This window comes from Eublepharis macularius, chromosome 4 (assembly GCF_028583425.1).
Source record: "Eublepharis macularius isolate TG4126 chromosome 4, MPM_Emac_v1.0, whole genome shotgun sequence".
NCBI classification, from domain to species: domain Eukaryota; kingdom Metazoa; phylum Chordata; class Lepidosauria; order Squamata; family Eublepharidae; genus Eublepharis; species Eublepharis macularius.
The window spans coordinates 171,021,492-171,035,680 of NC_072793.1; the positions used below are offsets into that span (position 1 = coordinate 171,021,492).

At 44.2% G+C, this 14,189-nt stretch overlaps 1 pseudogene; it reads right to left on the reverse strand.

Moving 5' to 3' along the window:
* Positions 1-6,797: 6,797 nt before the first annotated feature.
* LOC129327828 (zinc finger protein 585A-like) overlaps positions 6,798-14,189 on the reverse strand; it is a 25,697-nt pseudogene continuing 18,305 nt past the window's right edge.

Consider the following 14,189-nt stretch of genomic DNA (forward strand, 5'->3'; position numbering starts at 1 on the left):
GAGGATGCTTTTTGAACTGGGGCTATTGAAGAGGGTACAGATCTCCAACAGCAGTCTTTTTAACCCCACCACCTAGTTTATTTTATTTATTTAAAACATTTCTGTGTTGTCTTTCCACTCAATTCAGGGTCCCCAAGGTAACAAACTTTAAAACATTAGAGATATTAAAGCTTTTAAAATATAAATATATATAAACTATTTAAAACACATAATATGAACACGTAAGAGTATGAGCACATAAAAACTCACAAACAGGGAGGTGGGCTAATAAGAATTAGCGAGGGGATGTCAAATGAAAGAAAAAAAATTTCACCCATGGGCAGAAGACAATGATAGAAGGAGACAGATGTTTCTTCCTGGGGAGGGAGTTCCAAAGTTTCAGCACCACAACCCAGAAAGCCCTTTCTCAGGTTGCCAACTGCAAGGTCTTCTCTTGATGCCCTCCGTGTGGCACGAGACAGCCACAGTTATCTGTGCATGAATTTACTTCTGGATTACACCATTGCAATGTGGTCTCTATGAGGCTGCTATGGAAGACCACTTAGAAGCCTCAGCTATGTATTTATTATTTCTTTACTTCATTAATGCCCCACAGCTCTCCCCAATGGGGACTCAAAGCTGCTGACACCATTCTCTGTTGTATCCTCACAATGGCCCTGTGAGGATATGGTTGCCAACCTCCAGGTGGGGTCTTGCGATCTCCCAGGATTCCAACTGTCTCCTGATGACAGAGATCTGTTCTCCTGGAGAAAATGGCTTCTTTGGAGGATGGACTGTATGGAATTGTACCCTTCTCAGTTTCCTCCCCTCCCCAAACCCCACCCTCCCCAGGATCTCTGGGAATGTTCCAACCCAGAGCAGGCAAACCTATGAAAGGATCCTGCTTATAACAACAGAAAGTAAGACGCATACCTCCTAGGACAAGCCCCAGGCCCTAACTTTTTACAGTCCCGCTGGGAAAATGGCTCCTTTGGAGGGTGAACTCCATAGCATTATATCCAGCTGTAGTCCCTCCCACTTCAAACCCCCAATTCTCCAGAAATGTCCCAACTTAGAGTTGGCAACCATAAGCTACACCCTTGTGAGCCCATTGACTTCAACTGGCTTAGAACTGAGTGGAACTCTTTAGTAGCCCAGAACTGGAGTTCTTGAAGGACAGGTTGCTCCCAGTCCAGACCGACGGTATGTGCTTCCACGACCCAAAGCAAGGAGGGTGAAAACCAGACATGAGGCCTGCTCTGTTGTTGTGCTCAGACATCACAACTCCCTGTCCATTGAGCTTTTGGCCAGCCAGCACAGCAGTTTGCATTCTCCAGAATCTCCAGACAACTCGGAAACACACGTTCCCAGATGCTCTCAGCAGAAGGTAAATGATGATTCCCAAAAGTTATGAATTGAGATAATGAGTTTTTTTCAACAAACACAGAATGTGGATTGCCCCCACAAAGATACTGTTTTTCAGCACAATGTTGTTATTTACGGGTTAAATAGGTGAGCTCAGGCAGGCAGCTGAGAGCTGGAGAAGATCGTTCCTGGAAAAAGAAAAGGAGGACAGCTGTGTAAAGATAAAAGACACACAAAAGTGGAGTCACCTGAACAATTAACACATCCTTGTGTCACATGATAAATGTCCCAGACTGTTCTCCTGCAGTGTATTATTGTGTAGATGGCTCTCCTTCATCCTTTCCACAAGAACACAGACTAGGGCACGGGTTGGAAAACGAACAGTCCTTAGCATGTGCCTCTCTGATGGTTCTGACCAATGATTCATCTACTCCAGCTTCCTGTTTCTATAGGGGCCGGCTAGATAATTCTGAAAATCCAATGAAGGAACCCGGAAGCTAGACTGTTGTCAGCGTCTTGGCATCGCCTGCCATACTACAGACTTGACAGCCCTGACTTGCTTGGTAAGAGCCAGGGGAGCCTAGGCTAAGGACTGGACTCTAATGGACATTGTATTCACATTGTGTTAGAACTCTGCTGGGCGCTGTGGTTGTCTCCTCTGCAGAGCTTATCTGTTTTCAGCCTGAGAAGAAGAACCATTGCCATGGATACATAACCTTGGAACTCCTGAAATTTCTAAAACATCCTCTCCACTTCACTGCTAGCCGCTTTGCTGTCCTTTCTGCTTTATATATACACTGTAGCTATTGGGGGATGGGGAGTGGGAACCTAGGCTAGGCTGGCAGCTAAGGGGGTGGGAACTGGGCTGCATAAGCTTGGGGGCTTGGTGCAGAACTTCATTCCTGGCAATGAACCTGTACTGGACTGCTGAACTCGTAGATTGTCAATAAAGCTTTAACTCGTGTAGTGAAGGTACTGAGCTCTACCTGACAGAATGTGACAACTATTCTAACACACACTACATGGGTCTGCCCTTGAAGACAACGTGCAAACTACAGAAGGTACAGCATGCTACAAGCTCTATTATTATCAGGAGCTAAGCAGAGCATGCACGTTACTCGTATTCGCGAATTGCTCCTGAATTCTATTCAAGGCACTTCATCTCATAGCCCTTCGTGGCCTAGATCCCACACGTCTACCAGACTGCCTCTCTTCATCTGCTGCTCTGCAGGGGATGCTTCCTCTGAGCAAAAGCTTCAAAAGGTAGCACCTTGCAAAGGGTTAAGATTGACAGATTCCCATACCCAAATAGCCTAAATGTACAGAATATGCAAACATATAAGTGTTCAGGAGGGCATTTGCATGAAGAGAACAGGGTCACCAGTGATGTCAGTGAAACTTTAGGTCACTTTCACTCCTTTAATCATTTATTTATTTGCTTGTTTTACTTTGCAACATTTGCATGCCACCTTTCTGCCCAGTGAGGGCCACCAAGGCAGCTATTAAAACAAAACATTGTAAGAACAATCCATAAGCAAAACTAAAATGCATATTAAAAGCACATAAAACAGTTTTGCAGATTTATTCTATCCTATTTTGGGGTGTGCTGTTCTTTAATTCTGTAATCCGCATGGTTTTTAATTGACTGCATAAATCACTGAGTCTCTGTGAGGAAGACAGACTACAAAGTAAGCAAAATAAATAAACTGGAATTCAGAGGTATATTCCCTCTGAGCACGGAGGTTTCATTTAGCCACTGACAGTCATATTCTCCGTGAATTTTACCCCTCTTCTCCACTTCTCCCACTCCACATTCACACTTGTCTAGGATTTCAACTCAGACCCAAAAGAAGACTTGCACCACATTGCATCCAAACAGCAGACAGCAATAATAGAACTTCAGTTGCAGCTCAGCCCAAAATACGCAGTATGGCTGGGTGGAGGTTTAGTCATTTACACGTATTCTTTTCAAAGACGGTGACACTGGCTTTTTAAACTTTGTCAGCCCCTATAGCTGGCAAAGGGCAGGCCAGAGACAAAACGAAGTTGCAAGCCAAGATACTAGGAAATAAACCAGTAAACGTCATTTACTTCTGCCTAAACGTGCTTGGAATTACTCTCTAAAGCAATGGATCCACTTCTCTCTCTCTCTCAGTTTGCGGAGCTTCCCCAACTTAAAAGATACTGCACTGACCCATACCCCGATGATATTGAAATGAAAAAAGGAAACAACTTCGATCGCTATTCCAAACCTCAGTATATGCAGATTGTATGTTGAAGGCAGCTGCTATGTGCCCATCTGTGTGCCTGCGTTCCTATCTTAACGCCTGCCTGCCTGCCTGCCTGCCTTCATTTTCCCACCATTCCTTCCTCTAGTTTGAAAATGCGAAATTAGTCCCTCCGACCTGCATCCTGCACGACACTTCACTTACCTGCAGCCATTCACTTTTGCACGTTTCTCCTGCCCCATGCGAGTCGCAGCCAATCAACGTTAAAAGGCAATGAATTAATGGAGGCGGGGCTAGAAAGGGAAGAGGCGGTCCGAGTTTTCCTCTCACATCTTCAAGTCCTTTCTAGGAATCTGCGTCTCTCGCTTCTTAACTCTTCACTGGACTTCTGCCCAATAGAAAATTGCTCCCGCCTCTGCGCTTCTGCTTCTGCGGCTGTTGCAATAAACCCCCTTGATTATCCTCGGGTTGATTTCCCGAAAGGAAGCCTGTCTGATGGGCTCCGCCAAACTCAGGAGCCATCAGAAAGAAGCAGGGGTCTAGTGGCACCCGAAAGACTGCATCTTGTTTTATTTCTTCCTTTGTCTCCCTTCATAGCCCGCCTATAAAGGGGTGGGGGGAGGGGAACAGAAGTTGATGGGAAGGGTTTTTTCAGTAAATAGTAGAAAGGAGCAAGAGTCCAGTAGCACCTATAAGACTAACAAAATTTGTGGTAGAATATGAGCTTTCCTGAGCCACCACAGCTCACGTCTTCAGACACCGCTAGAATGTGAGTCCATCTGTCCTTATAGGTGCTACTGGACTCTTGCTCTTTTCTACTGCTACACACTCCTACCCATCTTGTTGTGTAAAGAGGTTATTCTTCTAATGTGCTAATTATGAGTCCTGTTGAACCGGAAAGCTTGCACAATGTTTGTGGCTTTTTGGTTGGTCCCAGTAGAAGGTACAACATGGATTTCATTCCTCATGTTCATTGCTGCTGAAAAGTGTAGGCAGCTTTCTTTCCCTCCCCTTTTATCCTGCATTGTTTTATTAGGTATACTAAGTTGTCTTTATTTTGTCATTCTCCAGTTATGCAATCCAATTTAAGGGATTATTTAGTATATATTTTTAAAAGTCCTTGTTCTTTAACTGTGCAATTCCATGTTATGACAATTCAGCTTGAATCGCAACAGAAAAGGTGGATGACAAAAATGAAGTTAAAAATTAAATTGTGTGATATTAAGTATTATTTGCAGAATAGATCCTGGTCCAGCCCTGAGTAGCAAAGAACAAGGAGAGTGTGTGTGTGTGTATGTGGGGGGGGGGGGTACAAGGAGGAGGAAAAGAGGAAATCGTGGGGGACAGGGATACAGACAGAAATGACGTGCCTCCTTCAAGTCCCCCACTCCTTTTTCTCTATTTCACAGTATATTTTCATATATCTCTTTAATCTTAGAAACACTGATTAATACTCACCCCCCAGATTCCCTCCACCGCCCCCCACATAATACTCTTCATATCAGTGCAATTGGACGAATGTTAGAGTCTGGCGACTGCATAAGTTAAACAATGAACTTACCTTATATGTTTCCCCCTTTAGGACAATTTTCTGTTTTTAATAGACGCTTTCTTTTTAAATACATTATTTCTGCCTCAGAGTTTATGCTTGACTTAAGAGCAAGATTTGGGTCCATTAGCAGCTTAAAGACCAACTCAATTTCCAGGGTATGGGTGTAGCTTATGGTTGCCAACTCTAAGTTGGGACATTTCTGGAGAATTGGGGGTTTGAGGTGGGAGGGACTACAGCTGGATACAATGCTATGGAGTTCACCCTCCAAAGGAGCCATTTTCCCAGCGGGACTGTAAAAAGTTAGGGCCTGGGGCCTATCCTAGGAGGTATGCGTCTTACTTTCTGTTGTTATAAGCAGGATCCTTTCATAGGTTTGCCTGCTCTGGGTTGGAAAATTCCCAGAGATCCTGGGGAGGGTGGGGTTTGGGGAGGGGAGGAAACTGAGAAGGGTACAATTCCATACAGTCCATCCTCCAAAGAAGCCATTTTCTCCAGGAGAACAGATCTCTGTCATCTGGAGACAGTTGGAATCCTGGGAGATCGCAAGACCCCCACCTGGAGGTTGGCAACCCTATCCTCACAGGGCCTTTGTGAGGATACAACAGAGAAGAATGTTGTCAGCAGCTTTGAGTCCCCATTGGGGACAGCTGTGGGGCATTAATGAAGTAAAGAAATAATATAGTTGAGGCTTCTAAGTGGTCTTCCATAGCAGCCTCATAGAGACCACATTGCAATGGTGTAATCCAGAAGTAAATTCATGCACAGATAACTGTGTCTGTCTTGTGCCATATGGAGGGCATCAAGAGAAGACCTTGCAGTTGGCAACCTGAGAAAGGGCTTTCTGGGTTGTGGTGCTGAATCTTTGGAACTTCCTCCCCAGGAAGCAACATCTGTCTCCTTCTATCGTTGTCTTCTGCCCATGGGTGAAATGTTTTTTTCTTTCATTTAAAACAAGAGGGAAACAACTTCCTTGCACACAAAAGAGACTGAATAAGGAGTACCCTGCTCAAGGAAGTAAGGCACAAAAAATGTTTTTTCTTTCATTTGACATTCCCTCGCTAATTCTTATTAGCCCTCCTCCCTGTTTGAGTTTTTATGTGCTCATATTCTTACTTGTTCATATTATGTTTTATGTGTTTTAAATAGTTTTTATATATTTATATTTTAAAAGCTTTTTAATGTCTCTAATGTTTTAAGGTTTGTTACCTTGGGGACGCTGAATTGAGTGGAAAGCCAGCACAGAAATGTTTTAAATAAATAAAATAAATTAGGTGGTGGGGTTAAAAGGACTGCTGTTGGAGATCTGTACCCTCTTCAATAGCCCCCGTTCTAAAAGCATTCTCCGACCTGCAAATCTGCTCTTTAAGGGGAAGTACCAACCAGAACAGGTTGACTGCTGCATATCCCAATAGTCCTTACAAACAGCCGACAGTATCTTGGATTAATCTACATTTTTCATATCACTGGCCTTTACCATCCCCAAATAAAAATTCGGGACTTCCGTGGTCTCGCAAGACTCAGTGGAAAGTTATCCGTGATCGGCTTCTTAATGACAAACCTCCAGATGGTCTCTTACGTACTTCCTAAGCAATGTGGGGGACACAATAAAACCTGGGGAGGGTGCCATATTTCAAAATGTACTTTTAATATAACCATAAAGCATTCATGTTCAAAGTGCATCACAATCAAATAGTGTACCACAAAGCAGTCTCTCTCTCTTTTTTAAATTCAACCATCCTCTGAAGGGTTCAGTGTGGCGCAGATGGCTCTCTCCTCCCCCCGTCTACCCACCGAACAACCCTGTGAGGTAGAGGCATCTGAGAGAGAGTAACTGGCCCAACGTTGCCCAATGAATTTCATCACCGAGTGGGAACTTGAATCTGGATCTCCCTAATTTCACTTTCACTGAGTCCAGGAAAGAGATACCTTTTAAGCTAGTTCAATATTAGATCTCAAAAATATTCTGGGTTAAACAATATATGAACACAGAGAAAACATGACAACATCCTATAATGCCATGGAGAGATCTTTAGGATGCTCTCCCCCCTCCCCAAACATTACATTAAGATGCAACATAGAGTCAGGATGGTTTACAGAATGGAAAGAGAGAGTCTAAGAGCTTTTTTCAAAGCACTTGCTTTGGGCAAATAAAGAACCCATTGTATAAAAGTTCCCTTAAGACTAGTCAAGGTATGATTGTTCAGGGGTGGGAACCACTCTATTTATATGCTTTTGTGTGAATTCTTTGATGAGAAAATCTGTGTTCCACCCGATGCTTTTGTCATGCCCTGAGAATGTCTAGGATTCATGGGATCCTCATCCTTGTGTATTCGCTGATGGGAAGTTAGCTTTTTTCTGTTGCTGAAACTCTTTCCACACTCTGGGCACTGATATGGTTTTTCCCGTGTGGATTCTTTGATGCGAAGTCAGAGTTGAGCTCCAAGTGAAACTCATGCCGCACTCTGAGCACTGATAAGGTTTCTCCCCTGTGTGGACCCTCTGATGTCTCGTAAGCGTTGTGCTTAGATTGAAGCTCTTTCCACACTCTGAACATTTATATGGTTTCTCCCCTGTGTGGATTCGCCGATGCCTTGTAAGGGCAGGACTTTGACTAAAACACTTTCCACAATCTAGGCATTTATATGGTTGTTCCCCCGTGTGCATTTTGTGATGCGATATAAGGTTTGTGTTCCGAGTGAACTTCTTTCCACACACCAGACATTTAAATGGCTTATCCCCTGTGTGGCTTCTTTGATGCCTTTTAAGGTCTGAGCCTGTACTGCAGCTCTTTCCACACTCCATGCATTTATATGGTTCCTCCCCTGTGTGGATTCTTTGATGTCTAGTAAGAGTTGTGCTTAGATTGAAGCTCTTTCCACACTCTGAATATTTATATGGTTTCTCCCCTGTGTGGATTCGCTGATGCCTAGTAAGGGCAGGACTTTGACTAAAACTCTTTCCACAATCTAAGCATTTATATGGTTGTTCCCCTGTGTGCATTTTTTGATGCGACATAAGGTTTGTGTTCCGAGTGAACTTCTTTCCACACACCAGACATTTAAATGGCTTATCCCCTGTGTGGCTTCTTTGATGCCTTGTAAGGTCTGAGACTGTAATGCAGCTCTTTCCACACTCCATACATTTATATGGTTCCTCCCCTTTGTGGATTCTTTGATGGTAAATCAGAGTTTTTCTCCAGGTGAAGTTTTTCCCGCACTCTAGACATTGATACGGTTTCTCCCCTGTGTGGATTCTTATATGGGAAATAAGATTTATTCTGTCCCTGAAGCTCTTTCCACACTGTAGGCATGCAAATGGTTTCTCTCCTGTGTGGATTCCTTGGTGTCTAATAAGTTTATCCCTTTGCCTGAAGCTCTTCCCACACTCAGAGCATTTAAAAGGTTTCTCCCCTGTGTGTATTGTCCAGTGAAGATTAAGGCCGGATTTTCGTGTGAAGCTTTTCCCACACATAGGGCATTTACTCCTTTCATTCCTCGTGGACTTTTTCCCTTTGAGTGGGATTTCTTCACAGCCACCATTCTGAAGTGTGGATACAGTCCTCCTCGTCTGTTTCACTTCCATTTTCTTTGCCTGCTCATCCACTTCTTTACATCTGGTTGTTTTCAGCAATGTCCTAATTGGATCTCCCTGATGCCCACTCGCCCACCTGTCACCTACTGGAACAAAGGCAGGAAAAAGATTTGAAGAGGCAGAAGGAGAAATTGAGCCTGAAATCAAGAAATCATCCCAATTAGTTGCAGCTATGAATGACAGACTGTATCATTTTGAAGCATTAGGTTTTTTGAAAAAGAACTTCAGAATTAGACAGGCCTGTCATGCCACATATTAAAAACCTTTTTATTGACAATGAATGACACAGTGTGTTCTGGATTCTGGCCAGGGAAATAGGTTCATCTTGGTGGTAATGTATGTTTTTATTCATTTAGGATATTTCCATGCTGCCTCTTCAGAGCCCTGTTTGTGGCATCTTACAATTAAAACAACGTCACAGTATTAAAAACATGTCATTGGACATAAACAGCATAAAAACTATTCAAGAAAAAGGAGCTGGCAATTTCAAAAGCTGGTAAGATAAAACTCCTAATTAAAATTATTGTGAGCATTTTTCAAGCAGAAGGTTCCCAATATAATCTGGGATAACTCGAGATATACCGTCTCAACTAACAGGGCTTAAAAAACCTGTTCGTAAGACCTAAGAGACCCACCACCACTATTCAGAGAAGAAGGTGCAGGGTGTGCCAATGGCAGCTTCAGATGTTTAATAGAAGAGATGATTGTGTAAGCCAGTGATCATCAAAGAGGTCCTCAGGGATCCCTGGCGCCTGTTAATGTGATTCCTGTTGCCCAGATGATTCTTCCTCAAAGTGAAGGTCCATTCCTAGTTTTTCTCCACTTCACTGGATCAGAACAGCCCAGGAGACAACATCTTTTCATCTGTGGAGTCTGCAACTGGCCCAAGGTCAGCCATCGAGCTTCCATGGCAGAACGGGGATTGGGAGCTTGTTTTTTCAGACCCTAGTCTGACACTCTAACCACTACACTACGCTGGCTCACAAGATGCTTTAACTCTCTTAAATACACAACAGTGTTTAACCATGGGGGAGGGATATTGTCTGGGCAGTGCTGAAAAACAGCTGCTGCTTGTGTGCCTGGGCTTGACGTGGCCCCTGAATGCAGAAGAAGAAGAAGCCGGGAAAGTGTTTCAGGAACAGAAGGGAAGCCCAAACCCTGAGGAGAGCCCCCTACTTATCTATCCTACCCAACTTCCTCCGATGACCAGCCAGGAGGCAGCCCGCACCATCCAAGCCTGATGCCATCTAAGGCATCTCTGGGAAAAGGGCTCCCGTCTCAGAGGGCTCCTTTCCCACTGAAGTGGCCTCATAATCCTGCCAAACAGAAGGTACTGGCTACTGAGACAGCAGGAGAGCAGGTACATATACTACTTCATAGCATTTGTGCACTAATTTTCTTTTATTTTGTTCAAAAGGTTTCTCTCTTGTTTTTCTGTTACCTGCAAAACTGGTTGTATATATAAACCCTGAATCAACTGTCTCTGGATCAACGGTCTCTCGCCAGCCAACAATACTTCTATTTTGTCTGTATTACAGTTCCATCTCTTTGCTCCCTACCTTGTCCTTCGCTCACCTCAGGTCCCAGTTTCAAGACCTCCACTGACTTTAGCATCCCAGGAAAAGAAGGAGTCTCACCTTGACAGGTCACATTGGCAAAATTCTCTAACATGATTTCCCAATGGAGGTCTTTCTGGCCCGGATCCAGCAGGGCCCACTCCTCCTCGGTGAAATGCACAGACACCTCCTCAAAAGTCACCAGGCCCTGAAAGAAGAAGACACCCATTTTCTCCTCACAGATTGTCAGTCCATTCATTTTTGTTACATCAAACGTTTATTTCCCACAGTTGCTGCTCATGGGCTCCTGAGATGGCTTCCAAACATAAGCCTAGATGATAACTATGTTTTCTGCTGGCAGAAGGTATTTCTCAGAATGGAACCCACGGGATTTCTTTTATTAGGACCAACCCATCTACAGACAACAGTGTGTAAGCTTCTGAGTTCTCCAGAACTCTTTGTCAGACTGGATGATAGAAATCTTCAGGACATGACAAATTCACCTTGGAGTAGCAGAAGGCATTCCAGCCCCTGGAAATAAGAGGGCGAGGTACCTATTCTTCCCCTCGCACACCCACACACAATAGATTTGGGAGAAAAATGAACTGGCATCAATAAAAGTAAACAAAATGAGTCAGCAGAAACCCTGGAAAGATGAAACTGTTTTCAGATGTGCTAGGCCCAGCGCATCTTTGTTAGCTTCCTATCTTCTAGGGGACAGGGCCTGGGTAGATCTTCACCAATAGCAAGTTCCTACAGAGAGTCTATTGGGAGAAATCAGCACTTTGAAGGGTACCTGGAAATTAATGAGGTTCTTCCATAACAAGGTTGTCTATGCGCCAAGCTACAAGTGATGATGACACTTGAACAGTAAGTGAACAGACTCACATATATTCCTCCCTGTTCACTTGCGCTCCACTTGCACTCCACTTGAAGTGAACAGGGAGGAATACATGTGAGCGAACAGTGAACACGGCGCAAGTGAACAGGGAGGAATACATGTGAGTCTGTTCACTTGCCGTTCAAGTGCCATTCGTCACTTGTAGCTTGGCCCTATAACTCATACTAGCTAATGACCTCATAGCTGCCTTAATGCCACCTATGTTGAAAAGTAGTTAAAGTGAATGGAGTTAACGGTCATAAGGGCCACTCATGGTTTCACGAGCAATCATCTTTGATAAAAACCAAGAGAAAGAGACAGAGCCTTTCAGGCGCTTCAAGATGTCTGTGGGAGACAGAAGTGGGCGGGGTTGTAACCTCTCCCTTAAAATCTCAACCGTACCTGATCTGGCACTAAAGTTGCGTCCTCTAGACCACCAAGAAAAGATGACCTTGTTGGTTTTGCTGGCACCGTGTCCCAGCCTATGAGGAACAGAAAAGAAGTTTGGGAGATCCGTTAATAAATATTTTCTACTTAAGTTCTTCGAATGAAAAAAAACCCTCTCTCCCTATTTACATCACTGGGCACTCTTAAGAACCTAATAGATTCCTCCAGGATCACACCAAAGGTCCGCCTAGTGTTATATCCTGTTTTTTTTCTGTGGCCAACCAAATGCTATTCAGAGATACACTGTCTATATTTTTTCTCTACCGCTTTGAAAGTAATCTAACACACTAGCCATCATTTTCATTTTTTGGCAGCAAATGCCATATGGACTAGGAACCTGACTAGTTTAGGTTTGAAATGTCAAACTTTGGTCTTAATAAACTGACACATTGCATCACTTCCCTTTGCTTGCACTGAATTAACTGCCAATCAGACTCCTTATTTGATGAAGCGAGCTTTCACTGATTTATATTCTGGGAAAGCTTATACTCTGGGAAATTTGGCTGGTCTTTAAAGGCGCAACCAGACTCTAATTTTGTTCTACTACTACAGAACAACACACTCTCTACAATCTCTTTTTTGTGACTGTGATTTTTCACTGATACGAAGGAGGAAGGAAAATCTCTTTACCTCATTTCTGTCTAAGCTATGGATTTTATTTTAAAAACTTGTATTTTTCTTTAAGTAAAAAATCCAAAAACACGTTAATCTTTTCTTGCATGAAAGAGGCTTCAACCCTCTGACAGTTTCTCTAAAGCCATTAACATGCAAGCCATTTTTAAACCCTAGCATTGAATATGCCTTTCTCATTATCCCTGCGCACGGAGCTGACATCTTCATTGAGGCAGCCATCCGGAGTCAAGGATTTTCTCAAGACAGCCAATGTGCTGTAGTGGTTAGAGTATCATATTATTTTATATATTTTGTTCGTTTGTTTATAGTCCGCCTTTCTCACAGAGATCCCAGGCAGATTACACAGCGCAAGTGAAATACAATCTAATCAACAAGCAGGACGTTCAGTGAGCAAGTACATGCAAGGATCTGCCAGTTGAATCTCAATAATTTCACTGCAAGAGTCCAAGACTTTATGAGGTAAAGATTTATTGAAGATCCCCCGTTCAGCATCCCCAAATGCTCATTGTTAGGAATAAAACTGTTTCTCAGTACCCAACACATATAGACAGTTAAGCACAGCCCCGTTTGCCCCCCCCCCGCCGCCCCCTCTTCTATCTATAACGAATAAGGAAAGGAATTTAGCTACACTAGAGATATCCTGGAATGCAAGGTTATGTATCTACGGTAATGGTTCTTTTCTTGGTGAAAGTTCAACCTAGTTCCTCTGCCTGCTTGTAGAGAAGAAATAGTGTCAGCTAACAGGAATTTGTACACACAAGATTTTACACAGCATGTCAATGAATATCAAACCCCAATATTAAGTCTTAAGCACGGCAGGGGCTGACCAGGAAGCTTGGCTTATGGCAGGGGCCATGACCCTGAGAGTACAATAATGAACCACAGTTAGAACATTCAGTGAAAACAAATACAACGGGGTATAGTAGCAGAAAAATTTGGGAACAAGCCTAAAGTCGAGCCTAGAAATGAAATCTTTCTTCTACAACTCATAAATAATTTACATGACATGTTAAACAACATGCCAACTCCCTAGTAGTGCATGTATCTGCATGAGCAGACAGTATCCAATAGTGTGTGCTATAGTTCCAGAGACCCCAGGGGCCCAAACTGGGGTGCAGGGGATGGGGTCCAGGGGACAGCAGGGCACCTACCTTCTGTGCGCATGCTAGGTGTGCGCACACTCCTCACAGAGGAACCTAGAGTGTGCTGACTGAAAACTGCCTCTTCGGAGGCAGTTTTCATTTGGAGCATACACGGACCCACCACAGCCCCTTCCTTCATCCCATTCGACCAGACGAAGGAAGAAAGCACTTTATATGTGTGTGCGTGCTCAAACTGAAACTGATTCCGAAGGGGCAGTTTTCAGTCAGCAAGCACCGGGATTCCACTGTGCAGGGGGAGTGCATGCACATGCTTCTCCACTCATGCCCCCCATGCATCCCACAGAGAGAGAAAAACCTGACACACACCGCATTCATCCTTACCCAGTGAGGTGATGCCTTGGTTACCCTCCTGTGCGACTCTCCTGGAGTGCGGCCTCTGTTTGGTGCCCGATCGAGCCTTCTCTGCCTTAGGGAGTTTGCTGGCTATTCCCACTGAAAGGCCCTGCTCCTGAAACAAAGAAGGGAGGTGCCCGTGCAGGGAATGGGGAGAAGGATTAGGAACGAAAATTTGGGACATCAGTCCAGAGAAGTTCGAGGGGGGGGGGGCGGGGACTGGGCAAGGGGTGGAGATTGCCCATCTTTTCTGCTTCTTAGATAAAAACGCTCTTACCTGCTCCGCCTGGCTCAGGAGAAAGCCTTCTGCCAGGGCCACTGCCTGGGAACTGGTCTCGGGCCCACATTCCCTGACCCAGCTCTCCATCGCTGGAGGCAGGATGGCCAGGAGCTGCTCCAGGATCACCAGGTCCAGGATCTCCTTCTTGCTGCGCCTATCCGGCTTCAGCCACTGATGGCAAA